At 33.8% G+C, this 19,345-nt stretch overlaps 1 protein-coding gene across 8 annotated transcripts in view; it reads left to right on the top strand.

Annotated features, from left to right (window-relative positions):
• The window catches only part of LOC140443381 (uncharacterized), a 742,015-nt gene that overhangs the window by 569,508 nt on the left and 153,162 nt on the right, over positions 1 to 19,345 (top strand). The window contains exon 2 of one of the 8 annotated variants that reach the window (XM_072534616.1): positions 7,562 to 7,595. The exons of the other annotated variants lie outside the window; for them this stretch is intronic. The gene's annotated coding sequence lies outside the window, so the exon portion shown is untranslated. The remainder of the gene's footprint in view (positions 1 to 7,561; positions 7,596 to 19,345) is intronic. 8 annotated transcript variants of the gene reach the window in all.

Genomic DNA, 19,345 nt, shown 5'->3' with positions numbered 1-19,345 from the left:
CAAGAATGCTACGTTGTTACGTTTTTTCTACTTTACTATACGGCATGGAAGCGTTGACAATAAAACAGTCTGAACTCAAAAAATTAAACTCCTTTGAGATGTGGTGCTACAGGAGAATCCACAGAATATCGTGGACTGAAAAAGTAACTAATATAGAGGTGTTACAAAGAATGAAGAAAGAACGTGAAGTCATAAAAACTGTTAAAATTAGAAAGATTCAATATCTGGGTCATATAATGAGGGGCGAGAAGTACGTATTACTTAGATTAATTATGCAAGGGAAGATACAAGGGAGAGTAACTCAGGACGACGCAAAATATCCTGGCTAAGAAATTTGAGAGAGTGGTTCGGTTGCAGCTCATTAGAATTATTCAGAAGCGCGGCCAATAAAATTAAGATAGCGATGATGATTTCCAACCCCCGATAGGAGAAGGAACCTGAAGAAGAAGAATCAACAGTTCAAACAACAAAACCACAGAAATAAAGTAAAAGGGTAAACGTAGACGATAGAACATACTGGAAATATAGTTACTGTAAAAAATATAGCATAACGCTCACATTAGATAGTTAAATGCATTACGATATAGTGGCTACGGCTTAAGTATACGGTGCAAAATTTTTAAAATTCGGCAAAAAGTGCTATCATGTCCCTTCTCTTTTTTTATTTATTTCAAAAATACAAAAACCTAAAAATATAACAATATTTTTAAACGAGAGACTTTTCATTATTTCACTGGTAATTTGTGGGAATATTAATTGCACAACACAACAATTAACAAGGAATCACTTAAAATACTTATAGATAGACTTAATTTATTTTGTCCTTCCGCATTTTCTGCATCTCCTTTACGCACTCCTGGCTCAGCGAATTTCTGACCTGTACAGGGCTGTTTTGGGCTGCAATATACCACAACCTTGAAACTTGGTAAATAGGGCACACTAGCCAATTATCTGTATATTTCAGATTTTTTTATACACAATATATCGACTATTATTTCAATGAAACACAGTAACTTGACTTTCAGCGGTCAACAAAAATTTCGCAAGAGGATGACACTTTAACTCCCCACGACTGTACTGCTCCAAGCGAGAAATAAGACTTATAAACTCCGATGAATTTAACAGCTTATTTTGCGCTAATTTATTACGTTGGATATTTGAGTGCTTTAAGAGTTATATCTATTATATATTTCGGCGGTCTAGATGATGCAGTCACAAGTCGGCAGATAGCTTCACTTGACTTCGTTGGTAGTGGTAATACCTAAATGGACCCGGTTTTTAACATTAGAGATGATTGAGGGACAAAATAGACAAATAAGTCATAGTGCTTGGAGATAAGTTCAAGAAAAAAAGATAGAAGAGAGTTAAAAATTTCTGTTTTGTTTTATTTTGCAGTACTACTGTTCGGAGTGGATAACGCTGTTAACTATGTTGGAGAATTAGGGAAAGAAGTTGGGGTGGTACTTTCTTGTTTTTCGTCTTCTTTTTATGTAGACGTGACTGTCTGTTTTTCAATGTTGTCGTTCTGATTTATATCAAGTAAGTTGTCGTTCCATCGTTTTCGTGGTCTTCCTACTGATCGTCTTTCTATTGAGGAACCGTCTCTTGCCGTCTTTATTACTCTATTTGTTGTCATTCGGCTTATATGATCGTTCCATACTACTCTTCTATTTCTTACCCAGTTCTTGATGTTCTCCACCTTGCACCTACGTCGTATATCTGTACTTCTAGCTCTGTCCCATAGTGTCTTACCATCAAGTGTTTTCGCTGTTTCTAACATCATTTTTGTCCTCTCTGTTTCAGGTCGTGTTTCTGCCGCGTATGCCATTATTGGTCTGATGACTGTTTTGTAAATTTTGCCTTTTATTTCTTTCCCAATATTTTTATTTGCGGTTATATTAAATTATATGGTATATGGCGGTTATATTAAATTGGTGCATACGTTGTAAATCATCTTCACTTTGAGAGAGTAGTATTGCATCGTCTGCACAGTTATTTTAAGTTGTTTTTCTCTCATTTGGTATCCTTTTTTAGTTCTTACTTTTTTTATTATTTCATCCATAATCACGTTGAGCAATTTTTTATTATTTCATCCATAATCACGTTGAGCAATAGAGGACTCAAGGAATTTCCCTGTCTTATCCCATACCCAGCTTCAATAGGGTCGGTTAGTTCTTCTTCTACTTTTACTTTTATTGTGTTGTTTTGATTTTATTTCGATATTTTCGATATAGATATTTTCAATCGTTTTGATTATACCTCAAGAATGGTTGCTGTCTACGTTTGTCACCATACCGAAGAAAACTAAGGCAATGCAATCTCCTTGATGAGTCATCTGCTTAAAATATTTTTTAGAGTTATTCACAAACGAATCTATCAAAAGTTAGATATCGATATTAACGATACACAGATGGGATTCAGAAAAGGATTAGGTACAAGAGAAGCTCTCTTTGCCTTAAACGTCCTAACACAGAGATGTCTAGATGTTAACCAAGAGGTACACGCCTGCTTTATATACTTTGAAAAGGCCTTTGACAAAGTACGCCACAATAAACTCACAAAGAAATCCTGGAGGGTAAGAACATCGACACCAGAGACATATAATTAATATTAAATCTGTACTGGAAACAGCGAGCTAATATAAAAATAGAAGACCAAACATCGGACGAAATAGAAATACCTAGAGGAGTACGACAGGGTTGTATATTGTCACCGCTCTTGTTTAATATCTACAGCGAACAAATATGCCAAGAAGCTCTTTCACATGCAAACGAAGGGATAATAGCGGAACATCTACAACATCTAGTTGAAAGTATGAATGAGATATGTAATAACTACGGCATAAGGATGAACGTCAAACAAACCAAATATATGACCTTCAGTAAGAATCCAATACATGACACTAGTATCGCAATAAACGGAACCCAACTCGAAAAAGTAAGCGAATACAAATACTTGGGAACCCTCATCAATGAAACAGGTGACCAAAATCACGAGAAAAAAAGACGTATTGAAATTGCCAGGTCTACCTTTATAAAAATGAAAAAATGATTTTGTAATCGTGATATTAGTATTCAGCTACGAACTAGAATGTTAAAATGCTACATATTCAGTACTTTGCTTTACGGTGTTGAGGTATGGACTCTTAAACAGAGGAATGTTAAAAATCTTGAAAGCTTTGAGATATGGTGCTACCGCCGTATACTAAAAATAAGTTGGGTGGATAAAATTACAAATGAAGAGGTAATACGCAGAATAAATAACGATCCAGAAGTTATACTGAATATAAAAAAGAGAAAACTTGAATACTTAGGCTACCTGATGAGAGGACAAAAGTACACATTCCTACAAAATATAATGCGAGGAAAAATCCAAGGAGTCAGAAATCCAGGCCGTAGAAGAATGTCCTGGATGAGAAATTTAAAGAGAGTGGTTTGGCTGTACCACTAACCAATTATTCAAAGCAGCAGTAAGTAAATAAAATTAGAATCGCCCTAATGATATCCAATCTCCGATAGAAGAGGCACTCAAAGAAGAAGAAGAAGAGGTATCTCTCTTTCGTACAATAAGTGGATAACGTCCTTTAATTTAACCCGGTCTAATACCTTCTTAAGGTCCACGAAATATTGATATGCCGGTTTTTTGTATTCTAATGATTTCTCTTACTTTCCTCATTATAAATGTAGCGTCGGTGATAATTTTCCCGACCTAAAACATTATTGTTTTTCTGTTAGTGTTATACTTTCATTCAGTTTATTTGTTATCACTTTGGTTGTTAATTTTAGTGTGTGTTTAATAAATTAATTCATCTATAATTTTCCGGGTCCAATTTGTCTCCCTTTTTGAAGAGAGGTATTAGGATGCTTGATCTCCATTCTTGAGGAATTCTGTTTTCTTCTATTATTTTTTGGATTAGTTTTAATAGTTGTTTCGTCAGATCTGGTTCTTCGTACTTTAGAAGTTCGTTCGGCATTCGGTCCACTCCTGGTAATTTTCTATTTTTTAATTTCCTTAATGCTTCCTTTACCTCCTCCTCGATATTTATTTCCTCGTTTGTCGTCACCTCAGTTGTTGGTGGTTCATTATTGTCACCTTTAGTAAATAGGTATCGAAAGTAGTCTACCCATGTTTCTTTCTGAATTTGTTTCGTTTTTATTAGTTCGTTCATCTCTCTTCTTTGTCCTCTGATCATTCTACATATTTCTTTTTGTGTTCCGTAGAAGTCGTGTTCCATCTGTTTTGAGAAGCTCTGCCAGTGTTTCCTTTTTATTTGTCTAACTAAAGTATTCTTTTCATTTCTGACTCGTTGATAGTCGTCTTATGCCTGTTGTGTTTGTTGTGTTCTCTATTGTAAAAACGCTTTCTTCTTTTCTTCACATTTTGTCTTCACTTCCTCTCTAAACCATGGTGTTTTCTTTTTTGATATGTTAGTGTTCGTTACTTCCTCTCTCCAAGTGATTCTGTTGTACTTTGTGGACCTATATTACTTATCATTGTCTTAAGACTGTGGAATAGTAGAATGTGGAATAGTTTGTATTGGTCTGGATTTGTTTCCTGTGATCAGTTAAATCGCATTAATTAATTATTACTGATGTATAATTTACCGTTAGATCACATTTGCAGCATATTGTAATACTTACGTAGCTGTTATAATAGCACACTTAATTTGTTTTAAGAAACATTAGAGCATCTTTATAAAATAATATTTCGAAAAATACCTACCCTTAAGTTTATGCAAATAAACCTCAAAATGCTCTGCCCCAGCTCGGATCTCATAAATAATTCTAGAAGCTATTAAAGTATTCCAGAACATCTTTAGGCAAGTATAATCCAGTAGTTAAAGAGCTATTTAAATTTGTATATAAAACTTCTTAATGTATCTGAGATTTATCGTGTATTGTATTAGTGCCTTGAGATAGGTACTTAGAATGCACTGTAAGTTATTTTTATAACTAGGATAAATCTTAATAATGTTTAAAGGACATTTTGTGGAAACAAGTACATAATTTGGTTTTGAGTTTTATTCTGTATTAAAGTAACGACGATTATTTGCTACCTGTTTAAACTAACATAACAGAAAAATAAAGTCATACATGGTGTTATTATCTCTTATAGCTTGTCTTAATCTGTACAGAAATTTTAAACAGATCGGTTATTTCATTTGTTATTTCATTCTCATTACTCCATTGTACCATACAAAGTGAACTAAATTACTAAGAAGTAAATTTAGAACACTTATATGGGCAAATAATAAATTATTTTTTGTGTTGTTTCCAATAAATATACAATATTCAAGTATATTAGAACGACCTCAGGCTATTTTTGTCATAAACATAAAATTAAACATAAAGTTGAACATAACACTAGACTAAACAAGGACAAACAGTTTAAAATTATTTAAAAAGTCGAAGCTACATTCTGGTCGGCAACAGGAGAGAGATGTCTCTTTGGTTTGTTGCCTTTGTAAGCCACTGTTATGTTTGGCTAAAAGATTCGTAAGTTGTTCGGATTAACTCTTGTATATATGGAAGAGTTGTATACGTAGTCTTGATACTGTTGGGTTTACTGTTATTTTTATGTTATGTTGTAAAATTTATTTAGTCTTGATTTTGAAGTAGTTTCGATTAGATGTTCGGGATATGCATTATTTAGGACATACTAGATAAAATAAATCACTATAGTTACTTTTACAGGAATTTCCATCAGAACAATCGAAAGGATAACAAGAGAGGCAAAATGTTCTTTGAAAAATACCGACAGAGTCCAGTTTGCCAGTCCAATCAAAAAACGATTAAGGAGATCAATCATAGATTTGCCGGAATACCAAACAAGAGACATTCGCAGAATAATCTACGATTTTTATAAAACAGACAAAAGTCGAGTTACGGTAAAAAAATAACAAAAAATTCATAACGATTTGGATATCACAATTTCACAGACATCTCTAAGGCGACTTCTACGCAAAATGCAATTTCGTTGGAGGAGAACCGAAAACAACCGAATATTGCTTATAGAAAAAAGTGAAATACGAGCTTTGAGAATAAAATATCTCCAATTGTGTATGTTGACGAGACTTACTTACACAGCGGTCATACTTCTTCGAAGAACTGGACTGACGAATCAACAAAGGGATTATTTTCTAATATTTCCAAAGGTCAACGACTAATAATAGTGCATTCCGGTGGAGACATGGGATTCATTAAAAATGGATTATTAATCTTCAATTCAGGTACAAAATCAGGGGATTTCCACCTGAAATGAATGCACATAATTATTGAAAGTGGTTACAAGAACGTTTAATACCTAATTTACCTGCTAACTCGGTACTAGTTTTTGATAACGCATCTTATAGTATTCAGTTAGAGCGGGCGCCTACATCAAACTAAAAAAAAATGAAATGATAGAATGGTTAATACAGAAAAATATTCCATTTATACTCACCGCTTTAAAACCGGAATTATATGAAACCATTAAATATCATTGTAAAATACAAGTTCGACGAAATTTTACGCGAGCATGGCCATATTCCTTTGTGTTTACCTCCGTACCATCCTGACCTAAACCCGATTGAACTTATATGGGCTATAGTCAAAAATAGTGTAAGCCAGAAAAACGTTACATTTAAATTAGCTGACGTACAAAAACTGGCTGAGGAAGAGTTCAATAAAATTGATGCAAATGAGTGGAGAAAACGTTGTGACCATGTCATTAAGAAGGAAGATGAATACATGGACAGCGAGATAGTGGTTGATAACGCCATGGAAATAGCTCCTATTATTATAAACATTAACAGCGAATCTTCCAGTACATAGTTTTCTTCTGATGATGAAGATGAAGAAAATTAACCATTAAAAAATTATTTTCAGTTACTATTTTTCTACACTTGACACTCGTTTTAGTGTTATAATAAAACCAAAATATCAAAATTAAATAATTACTGTGTTACATTTATTCATACAATACCCTCCATTTAATATGAAAGACAATATCAACGTAGTTTTATTTGTTAATTAAATTCAGTCATAATTATTATTGTATTTGTATGTTAAATTAAAGAGATTTTATAAACCAGTGGCTTTCTATTTAAATTGACTAAAAAAATAATAACAATTTCATTTTTCTAATGATATATTAAAGCTTGCGAAAAAATATTACTACTTTTTTAATTGTGTAATAATTATTTGAACTATACAGAAATAGTAAACCAATAGGAGAATCGTGGGGCGTAAACATAATCTATTTCTCAGTGACGTTGTGCGTATTCCGTCGCCAAGTTAACTGGCGTTTGCCTCGTTTAACTCGTATAAATAAGCAATTAAATGGTCTCCTTAAATTACATTTTTTTTTTGATGGCTCTATATTTTCTAACAACTTTAGTATATAATGGATATTATTTTATTTTTCGCAACAAATTTGCGAATTCAGAATAAATCAATAGAACGAATTGTAAAGAAGCATATTACATCAATACGGGAGTTTATGCAAAATACTAGCAATCATTGTCCCTATTCTTTTGCTCTAGCAAATATTTTTTTTATTAATTTACATATTATTGTTTCAGGTATGTAATACTTCATTTGAATAAATATATATTGGTAAGTGGTATTTGCAATCTTATTCGATAACATTATATCAAAACTCGACAGCTTTCATAAAGAATCTCACGACTAAGTTAAATCAATATATTTTGTTTTGCACGTTGATAAAAAAGAATTTAATTAATTCGAAAGCTCGATAGTAAAGTCAAAAAATCTTTTCCTCGCCTTTTGCTCACATTGACTTGCTCCTTAAGTTCTTTTATTAAGCGTTATTAGAGAATCTATCTTTAAATTGAAAGAAAACAAATTTTGTGTAAAATACCAAATTTTTCATTTTTTGAAAGGTCTGTTAATGCGAATAAGTATAGAATATAACATCGTTCAAATTTTCATTCACCCAAAAATGGGCATCATCGCTGAAGATGATTTTTCGATGAAAATTAGGGTCAGTTTGCAACTACTCCATTGTCCAGTTAGTTTACACACGTCGTTGTCTTTGGTCGTTTATTTTCAGCTCCTACAGGCTAAGGGCACGACGCTAGATTTGATAATAGTCCTTATCAGCGACGTGAAATCGCTTGCCTCAGATTCTCCTATAAAAATTCACGGACAGCTGCGATGTTTTCGGTAGATCTTGCGATTTGTCAACGTATTGGTGTTGGTTGATTGTTTACTGAACAGTGCACTCAAATGTATTCACCACACTGCGAATAGTCCTCTCGGTAGGACGATTGTGGCGACCGTAAAATTCCCCGAATAGAACTCCTAACACTGTATATAAGGTAGCTGACTCTATGTTTCGAAAAGTTCATACATAGGTGCTCATTGCTAAACAACTTTAGCAACTTCTGCACTAAATACATCCCAGAAAATTAAAAGAACACTTTTCGTTTTAAACGTTTTAGTCCCTTGATTCACCACTTTCTCAGTGATAAGAAATTCATTGTTTTATTTTTTAAGTATGAACCACGAGACGTAGTATAGATTACACAAAAATCCATATATTTCTAATATTAATCCAGGCTTTTTGGTAAAATGATTACTTATGTGTTTAGCCTAATGCAAGAAATATTAATTAAATTACTTTATCTTTGATCCTGCTGAATCAATTTTAGCTAAAAATTCAGTATTAATTAATTAATACTAATTAATCTATTAGTAATAATTGTATTAATAAGCTAATTAGTACGCTTATCACATTAGCATTACGAAGATGAGATTACCAGCGATTTAAATAAACCCATCATCAAAAAAGATAGAAGCATTCTATTATATATATAGAGACGATTATAAGGAGAAGCAAAAATTTTAAAACAATAAATATGTTGAAAAGTTGAGTGCTCATAATAAAGATAAAGAAACGGTTGGCATTTTTAATCGGAGGAAAACTAGTACAGCACTGGTTAACAATACTACGTACAGTAGATATATTAAGGCCGGTTTTCACGCTACGTCTTATTGTACGTTTTGTTGGATAGGACAAATCCTATACAATAAAACGTGGCATGTAAACAGCAAAACGTACGTCTTGTAGAATCGAAATGAAATCCAAGGTCAGATCGTAGAAATGATGGGAGAAGCATAGTTTTGCGAGAACTGATAGGATAAAACGTTACGTGAAAATACATGTTCAGACAAGTCGTCCGATCTTGACTTATTTGACGACTAGTTCCACTGCAGTTCGTTCCATTTTTCCCAAAAAAAGCCTAATAATGTCAGATTTGCGGCAATGCACCCACGATTTTCTCGGGGAATTTATTGAATTGTATAAAAGTTTTTAAGTAGTTATGTTTTAAAACCATTAAAATTATTTGGCTTAACGGTGTTTTGGATATTATGATTGTGAACTCCAAGTCCTTGACACGCTGCGTCCTGTTGTAAGATATCTGAGAGTTGCTGTGAGTCTTTCATGAGGTGTAATGGCTTTTCTCATGAGGTGTCTTATTTCAATATGTATGGTGTTACCAACTCTAGCAATTGACAATAGGCTGAGGTGTCCATTCGCAAATAATTGCGCCAGTCATCTGGTTCGCCTCTTTTAGTAACGAGACGTGGGAATACTGGCTTCTTTTTAGAAGCCCACTCTCTTGACCATCTTGTCTTTTCCCTCTTCATCCCCTTTTTCCTCAGTCGTAGTATCTTTATAGTTGAAAAAATAAAAGAAAGCAGCCGTGTTTCCTCCATAATAAAAAAAAACACTAAACAAACTTCACACAACTCAAGACTCTGAATTAGAAATGAGGTAGAAAACGGAAGGAAAAACGCAGTGTGTATACACTGGACAAAACGTACATTTTGTCGTACGTTTTATATGACCCACAAAACGTACAATAAGACGTAGTGTGAAAACGGGCCTTTACATAGATACAATTATTACATACAACCCTAGTACAATTGTTATTTTTTGGAAATGAAGAAAAAAGTTATTAAAAAAATATAAATTGCAAATAGCAAATATGCGATTATAAACGAAGAGATATGCACAACTAATGGACGCATATCGACACTTATCGTTAAAAGTTTTCATCCCCTGTATTCCCCAGAAGAATATTCGCCAATATAAATGGGCACAGCAAACGAGAAAAATAAGTTCAAATATATTAATGCGCCAACAATCAAACCGAAATATTTTGTACGTAAGGATTTCGTGTCAAATCAAATTATTCCCTACCTATCAGGATATCAGGCTTATGGATGGTGTTCCTTTTTCATGACGCGATCTCCTGGATGCGGACGTCAGTTCCTTCGACTTAGATCGTAGCGTTTCTTCTGGCCTCGTTCCATGTGTACTTTCGCCAGGTCCCTTAATGCTTCTAATTTACTTAAGTTTTCTGCGCACCCTTGTATATGTTGGCATTTGGTTACATCTGTTGTGTCTAACACTTCGAAAAAATTTAGAAGCGCTGGGGAACGGAAGCGATCGATCAATACTCGATCCATGTACGGGAAAGGACGAATGTGGGTTCTGGTCAGTACTCAGACCCGAGGTAGAAACTCCTACCAGATCAATACTCCGGATCGAACTCAGTTAGTTGTCGTTATCTACAAGGTTTTATGCCTTTGCCGTTGTTCCATCTCCAGCGCGCATCGATTGTAGTGGTAGGTTATCGATGGGAGTGCGGAGGTACAGAGAGGGACCTACAGAGAGGGAGAGGATGTCATCGTTAAAAGACAAAGAAGAAGTTCCTAACTGCATAATTTTTGAGACTGGTTTAATTTAAATTCTTATTAATCATGTGTAGTCGTAGTACAGTGAAACTCATTAAGGGAGCTGCATCCAACAAATCCCTATTGGTCTGTTAAATTTCACATATCCGATCACGTCGCTATTGCACTGGCAATAGCTTATATTAAGCGAGCGGTTTACCCTAAAAAGACGTTTAGAAATATATACCGACTAATTTTTTTTGCATTTTTACCGCACCAAACCTTTTTTATTTGATTCTATATATTTTTTTCAAGTTCAAATGTATTTGTTTTTAATTTTTCTAATTGGACTAGAAATTGTTTTAACAAATCACTTATAACAAGATTTCCCGAATAGCTTCGAGTAAATTTTTTTAGATGTATCTCATCAAAGTAAATACTTTTTCTCTGTTGGTAATTTTTTGAAAATGCCTTTTTGAGTAATTTGCAATTTTTTATTGGAAAAATGCCTTAATTAGCGATTTTTGGATTCTTTTTAAGCTACTATATGAATTACAATCCATTTATCTTGTCAAAATATTCCTACTTGTACTTGAAGGTTTAAAGATTATAAAGCTTTTTATAGAATTGCAATTGATTTAGTAGTTTAAAAAAATTCCAAAAATCACTAATTAAGACATTTTTTTAACAAAAAATTGTGATGGAACTTTGTCTAATCTTCAACAATTGTTGGGGGAAAGCTTGTTAAATTCCTTTCCCCAGCGTGTACAGTACCAAATATTTTAGGACCATGGACTGTTAAAAAGTTTCCTTCGATATATGTAAGCAGACTTCACGGCGATGATTCCTTATGTGTTTGGTTTGATAGGGTTGTACTTAGAGAAAAATAAAGCGTAATTAATCGATACTACACATTTAATAACCAGATAATATTTACAAAAGCACTATTACTAATTAAAGAGTTGGCTTTAACACATTGTTCGTTGTTATACCGGCGTTTTAGGGAGCGCGAACATAGCGGAAACTAATGCACATTTTTCTGCATTTTGGAGGCGAAGAGATAGCTTAGGTATAGGCAAGTACCGCACATACAGCCGCACGTTCAACTATTCACTTGAGACACATAATCTCATAATCACATCTGCGATAGTTTTAGCTTGAATTTTTATCTAAAAGTGTCGACCGGTCGGCGTCAGTTTAACCCAAGGCCCTTATAAGGTATTTATGGCACAAATACCCTGCAGGCAAAAAGTACAGTCTGTCGCATAAGATCCAAGCTAATATTTGCGAGAACGAAAAATAAACTAAGATTAATATAAAATGTTGTTTTTACAACAAATTGCAAATAACTCGAAAATTAAGCATTTTTCGAAAAATTAGCAAGATAGAAAAATTATTTATTTTGATGAAATACTTTTTTTGTTAAAAGGTATTGGTTATTAACAAATTCCGGTCCACGTGGAAAAATTAAAAAAAAAATCTTTGGAACTTCAAAAAAATATATAGAATCGAATAAAAAAGGTTTGAGCGGTAAAAATGCAAAAAAAAATAATCGGTTTATGCTCTGCTTATAGGGGTAAACCGGAAGTATGCTGGAAGTCTTCTTTTGTTAGAGCTTTTAGGAGCTCCGCCGTTTTTCGCTTCACCTCTTCCACCGACTCGAAGCGGATTCCTTTTAACGCAGACTTGATCTTCGGAAACAGGAAAAAGTCACGGGGTGCTAAATCATGGGAGTACGGCGGGTGTTCGAGCACTGGAATGCCTCTAGCGGCTAAATAACGCTTCACAGACAGCGCATTATGGACAGGTGCGCTGTCCTGGTGCAAGATTCACGGCTTCTTTTTCCACATCTCCGGCCGTTTCTTACGAACTCGCTCTCGCAGCGTTGTCAGAACTTTCAAATAGTAAGTTTGGTTTACAGTTTGACCCTCTGGAACCCATTCAGTCATCAGGATGCCGTTAATGTCGAAAAAAACGATTAGCATGGCTTTAACTTTTGATTTTGACATCCTTGCTTTTTTCATTATTGGCGATGCAGGAGTTTTCCACTACATGGACTGTCGCTTAGTTTCAACATCGTATTTGAATATCCGGGTTTCATCGCACGTGATGTTATTTTCAATTAATTCAGGCTCTTCATGTAACCTCTCAAGAAAATCTGAGCAGATCTGTTGACGGACGAGCTTTTGGTCAGGAGTCAAAGTTTTTGGGAGCCAACTTCGCATAGACTTTCTTCATGTTCAATTGCTCATGTAAAATTTTTCTAACAATTTCTTTATCGGCGTTTACAGTCTCAGCAATCATCCGAATGCTCATACGACGATCTCCGCGCACAATTTCATTTAATTTGGTCACTGTTTGCGGAGTTGAAACAGAGACAGATTGACCTGGACGTTGGTCATCTTCGGCGCTCTCTCGACCTTCAGAAAACCGTTTATACCATTCGAAAACACGCGCACGAGATAGAGAATTCTCACCATAGGCATCTTTGCTTCTCAGTCGGGAGTTTTTTTTTTAATTTAACGAGAAATTTCACATTAACCCGTTGCTCATGTTTTTCGTCACACATTGTTATCGGCACGAGAAAAAAAACACGTTCTTTTAACACGTTACAGAAAAAATACTACTACAGCGACAAAAACGTGTTTTCGTACTGAAAGAGTAGACACTTCTAGCTCCTTCCAGCTATCCAATGCTGCATTCGTTTCCCACTCTTTCCCTCTAGGACGCATTCTGCGCGCGCAGTCTCGTTATTTAATAGCCAGACCTCGTATAGTTGATATGATTACTGTGGCTTTTGAATCCGAATTTTCTTAAAACAAATCTTGAATGTTCGGTCAAATTTTGTTACAGCTAATCTAATATAATTAGATGTTTACATAAAATTAGAAATTTTTAAGATATGGACACTCGGCTGTGTAAACGTATTTCCAAAATTCAGTATAATTTGAATTGCTTGAGCTTGTGCACCCACGTTAAAATAATATTTTGTAAATCTAATATTTTCATTTTGAATTCTGTCGGATGATTTCACTTTATTGAGACAACTCGGGCATTTTCCATCTTCGCACATCTCTGAGGTTTTCGGATAAATCTTCGTTTATAGAAACGGAGCTAGAGTTATGGAATTTCCAAACCCAATTTTGTTACCTGTATGGTGATAATGTTAAACCTAACCTAACCTAGAGCTCAACTTAAATCAGAATTACTAACACAAATGGAATGTTCATAAATCCTATTTTAGATTCAAAGATTAACTTGGCCTATGTAAGATCGTAGGCAGTTTGTACAAAAAACCTAATTGATCCAAAAGTATAAAGTATATGATCCATAAACCCATTGAGTATTAATGACTGGATTATTTTGTGAAAGTGAGTGATCGGAACTGGCATGTAAGTATCGATTACTATGGGTGGATTTTTTACTGACAACAATTTTTTTCCAAACAATAAAAACTATATTTTAAATTTTTGAAGTTATACTTCTATACGCGCGCTCCACGTTGGAAATTTGTATGGGAGTGAATCTGTGAAATCATTACATATGTAAGATAATGAGTAAGAGAGAGACAGAAGATATATTTTCTCTCTCTTCCTCTCTCGAATATAAAAATGTTAATTTTGTATATATAATTTAATATTATATATATTATATAAAGATATACATATATACATATAATATTATACATATAATAAAATATTTATTAATATTATTATTTATGTGATATGTTTTGTATTATTTATTAAATGTTCATAATTATATTAGTCTTTTGTATTTCAAAATAATAATCTCAATAAATCACTGTATAATCCAGAACTGTCAATTTTGAAATACATTTGTGTCATGTCTTCGGTAGTATAGTAGTCAGTATCCCCGCCTGTCACGCGGGAGACCGGCGTTCGATTCCCAGTCGGGGAGGACTTTTTTATTAATATTATTACATTATTGTCATTTTTAAATACTTATGGATATTGCATTTTAATTTGTATTGTATTATTATATGGAATTATGTTGCACTGTATTGTAGTGTATTTTTTTATATATTATTGTCATTTTTAAATACTTATGAATATTGCAGTTTAATTTGTATTGTATTATTATATTAATACACAAAACAAAATAAACAATGAATTTTACTGCAGAGTATGTGTAAAAAAATGTTTGCATTCAACTCCTTTCATACATATATATATACATTTTCATCAAAATAATAATTAAATCATTCATTGTTAGTAAGTTGTTATTAATTCTGTTTCTCTTTCTGCTATGTCTTACCTATAGAATTACATATGTAATGATTGTGCAGATTGACTCCCAAATAAATTTGTAACGGCGAATGCGTGTATAGAAGTGTAACTCCCACCGGCAGTCCCACTGGACTACCACACCCGTTTTTTTTTTTTTAATTATCTTTTCATAGAAATACATTTGTTGGTGAAATCAGCTCGAACTTGCTTATGGCTAATTCAGATTATTTTTTTAAAACTACCACAAAAATTTCACATATAACCAAACAGCAAGGCTTGAAAGTGTTGTGATGTAAAGAGTAAATACGAGTTGTCCTCCACACATTTTTAAATTCACGAATCCCGATATGTCATCATATTTACGTTTTGAAGTTGATGGCTTACTTATGGTCATTTCATTTCTAAAACAATTATTTTAAAAGGAAATTTAAAACCATTGTATCTTACACGGCAAAATCGACCCGACTTGACCCGTCCCACACAAAAGTTCAGAATCAACTGAGTCAACCGATCGTATGACACATTCGTCGTAATTGGACAACAATGACATCGACAAAACGATGACTAATGGGTCTGGTGACTAATATACTCTGATCTGGACAAGATTAAGGGTACGGACATACCGAAGATACATGGATGTGTGCGATGGAGATCGCGGTCAAGGTCGATACATCGATGTCAAAACAAACCTTCATTTTCTTATGAGATCACACATACCAAGGATGTTTCACCTGTTCACCCTCGCGACCTATCATCGAGGTTTACAGCGATGTCGATGCCAGAACAAAACAGTTTGTTTTACATCGCTATCGAGCTGTTGATCGCGTGGTAAATTACAAGTTTGTTTTATTTATTACAAAATTCACTACATTTTACTTAAAGACATGCATTAATCGTTAATGTAACAAAGCTAAATTTTCCGGAACAAATGTCAATCACCTCAGAAACCGAAAAGAACACTGAAAGGAAGGTATCTTTGGTATGTAGTGCACGTCATCGATGTAAACCTCGACCGTGACCTACATCGCACACATCCATGTATCTTTGGTATGTCCGTACTCTAAGATTGTACCTGCTGCTTTAGAACGCGAAACGGGAGTCGATGGCTTGGTATAAAAGCATTTTTACTATTTGACGGAAAGACAAAAATTGTTTATTATCCAATAAGTGCGTTCATGTAAGTTTTAAGACTGCGCCGTGCCATTACGTGGCACGCGTGCCGTGTATTGGTACCCGTGGCCGAAGTGTGTGTTTGTACCCGTGTTCTATACCTTCAAATCTAAAAATCAATATGATAATGTTTGTCGTAGGCGTAAATATCCGTTTACTATTGAAAGAACAATCGTGATGTTCACAAGTCTCGCCAGACGCTAAAACGTCATTTTAATAGACTCCAATAATAAATCAAACCTGTTAAAAAGGAAACCCATTTTCGTAATTGTGTAAAGAAGTGTATTAAAATATAATTAAACTGTTTTATCTTGAGCCTTGTCGAATTAATTCGAGCTAAAAGTTCAGTATTTTAATTTGCACCTCTCCTTTGCCGTAATACGCTACTTGTAAATTTTCTGCCAAAGCCCTGTGCAAAAATAAAAAGGTCTAATGGAGAACAGTTGAATGTCGAGATTTTTACAGAGTTTTTTCCTTTGCTGAGAAGCCGAGAATTTTATAAAAAGTACATAAAAAGCTCATGCAGAAAATAGTTCAGGATTAAGTTTTTGTTTAAAAAGAGTTATTACGGGAGTTAATTAATGAGGCAGGGAAGTCTACTGAGTTAAGCCGCATCTTCCGCTTTAACGACTTTATTTTTCTCTAACGTCTTTCGTTTACTTAATTTTATATTCGTACGGTTGGTTTTAAAATTTTGGAAGTAGCAGTAAATTAAATATCAGAAACAAAAACGAAAATCTTGGAAAGCTTGGAAAGGAATTTAGCCAGTCTAATGATAAACAAAATGCCTCTAGAGCTTTTGATTCTTGGGACGGAAAATACGGTAATCTTTTAAGGATATAAAATATAAAAGATAATATAGAAGAATGTTCCTTTATCCTTTTAAAAATTTTCTGCTATTAACGTACATATTTGCGATTTTACCGATTGGAACGCCCTTACGAGTTACGTAGATAACGGTTAAACCATATTGAACCAAGCCTAGGCCCAACTCACGCCGAGGCCAATAGAGGTTTTCATATGCCTCAACAAGTGCGGAAATGTTTAATGATAATAATTTAGAAAAGTTTAGAATAAGCATGAATTATAATGATATTAATCATCCTTACTACATGAGAACTAAATTGAATGATAGTTTGTGGGAGAAAAGTGGCAAATAATTTAATACGGATGGTTTTTCCTTTCGTTATTTTGCGTTTGTCAAAGAGTATTATAAACATAATTTCGTCTTCTGTGGATTCAGAATCTAGTAACAACAAATGGTCCCCCATTGAAGTCATCACGATATCTGGGCGATGGATTGGGTACAATGTGCTAAAAAAATTATGGGAAACACATGAATGGGTCGCTCATGGCCTCGACTGTGCTTGGTCTCGACTGGGACTGGGACTGGGTTCTGGGTTGAATATGGGTTGACTGGGTTCTGGGATGCTGTTCATTGCAATAATGCAATGTTGCCAATATATTTTATGGCTAAACATTCTAGATATATTGCCTTTTTTTTGACTCTCTCTTAATTTTTTTGAAAACTTCCACTGACTTACTGTATTCATTTTAAAATAATTGATGGATTCGACCGTTACTTGATGGAAATTCATTTTATGTAACAATAAAACACTGAAAACTTTGTTTTCAAAACTTCCACAAAATTTATTTTAAACTCTTATCACTACAGCTGTTTCGGCTGATTGCCTTTCTCATGTGATCTATTTTTGGCATGCGTTTACCCTTTGTAGTCTCTAATGAAATAGGTCGAGGAGGGGAGAACTGTTTGTCTCAAGTTGGCCATTCAGAATTATATCTGTGTTTTTTATTTCCATAGATTCTAACAAAGATAGCTTAAGGCCTTTATTTTGAATGTGAAGAATTTTAAATTCGTCATTAAAAGACTTATTATGACCTAGAAGCTAAAGTGCATATATGTAGAATGTGTTTTCTATTATTGAAAGCCCTTTTATATTCTGCTATTCGTTTATTAAAATTTCTACCAGTTTGACCGATGTAAGTTTTTGGGCATTCGCCGCATTTAAGTTTGTACACACCACTGTGTAAGTGTTTTTTATTTTGGCTCTTGTTGTTTTTAATATATTTGCCTAGGTTGTTGCCCAAAGCTGTTGTTATTCCTTTCTTTTTTATGTGTTTATACAGGCAAAATATGAACAAAAATAGCCAAATATATAAAAAAGAAGTGAATAACACCAGCTTTCTGAACAAATAACAACCTAGGCAACTATATTAAAAACAACAAGAGTCAAAATAAAAAATGTACAAACTTAAATGTGGCGACTGCCCAGAAACTTACATCGGTCAAACTGGTAGAAATTTTAATAAACGAATAGCAGAACATAAAAGGGCTTTCAATAATAGAATAACACATTCTACATATGCACTTCAACTTCTAGATCACAATCATTCTTTTAATGTAATCGAATTTAAAATTCTTCACATTCAAAATAGAGGCATTAGGCTATCTTTTTTAGAATCTATGCAAATCAACAAATTAAAAAACACAGATATAATTCTGAATGACCAACTTGAGACAAACAGTTCTCCCCTCCTCAACCTATTTCATTAGAGACTACAAAGTGTAAACGCATGCCAAAAATAGATCACTTCAGAAAGACAATCAGCCAAAACAGCTGTAGTAATAAGAGTTTAAAATAAATTTTGTGGAAGTTTTGAAAACAAAGTTTTCAGTGTTTTATTGCATCCATTTTTATTATTTTGTTTCAATACGTCTTCTACTCCTTTGATGCTGACATCTGTATATACAGTCCCTGCTCATATTATTAGACTCACTAAGCATTATGTTAGTTGTATATGAGAGGATTACATAAATGTTAGTATTAACCTTTTTATATATTTATTAAACAAAAAAAAATTAAATTATCACATAATTTTACTACAATACTAATAGTTTTTGTAATTCTCTTTATCAACTGACCCTTGTTTGTTATTGTTTCTTCTGCCAATTTTCTTTTTAGGCACTCCCAGACATTTTCGATAGGGTTCATGTCTGGTTAGTTGCTGGGCCATGGTCATGGAGGAATTTCTTGCCCCATTAAAAAACTTTTAATGCTTCTGGGCTTATGGAAAGATGCTCTATCCTGCATAAAAACCTTGCAACCATTATCAAACCATTCGTTTATTTATGGAATCAATCTTGTCTGCAAGACACTTTTATACTATTGTCCTGTCGCATGGTTCCGTGTACCACATATAAACGACTCATTCCTTTGCCAC

The sequence above is a fragment of the Diabrotica undecimpunctata genome, chromosome 6 (genome assembly GCF_040954645.1).
Source record: "Diabrotica undecimpunctata isolate CICGRU chromosome 6, icDiaUnde3, whole genome shotgun sequence".
Lineage (NCBI taxonomy): Eukaryota > Metazoa > Arthropoda > Insecta > Coleoptera > Chrysomelidae > Diabrotica > Diabrotica undecimpunctata.
This window is presented reverse-complemented; position numbering and strand designations above follow the sequence as displayed.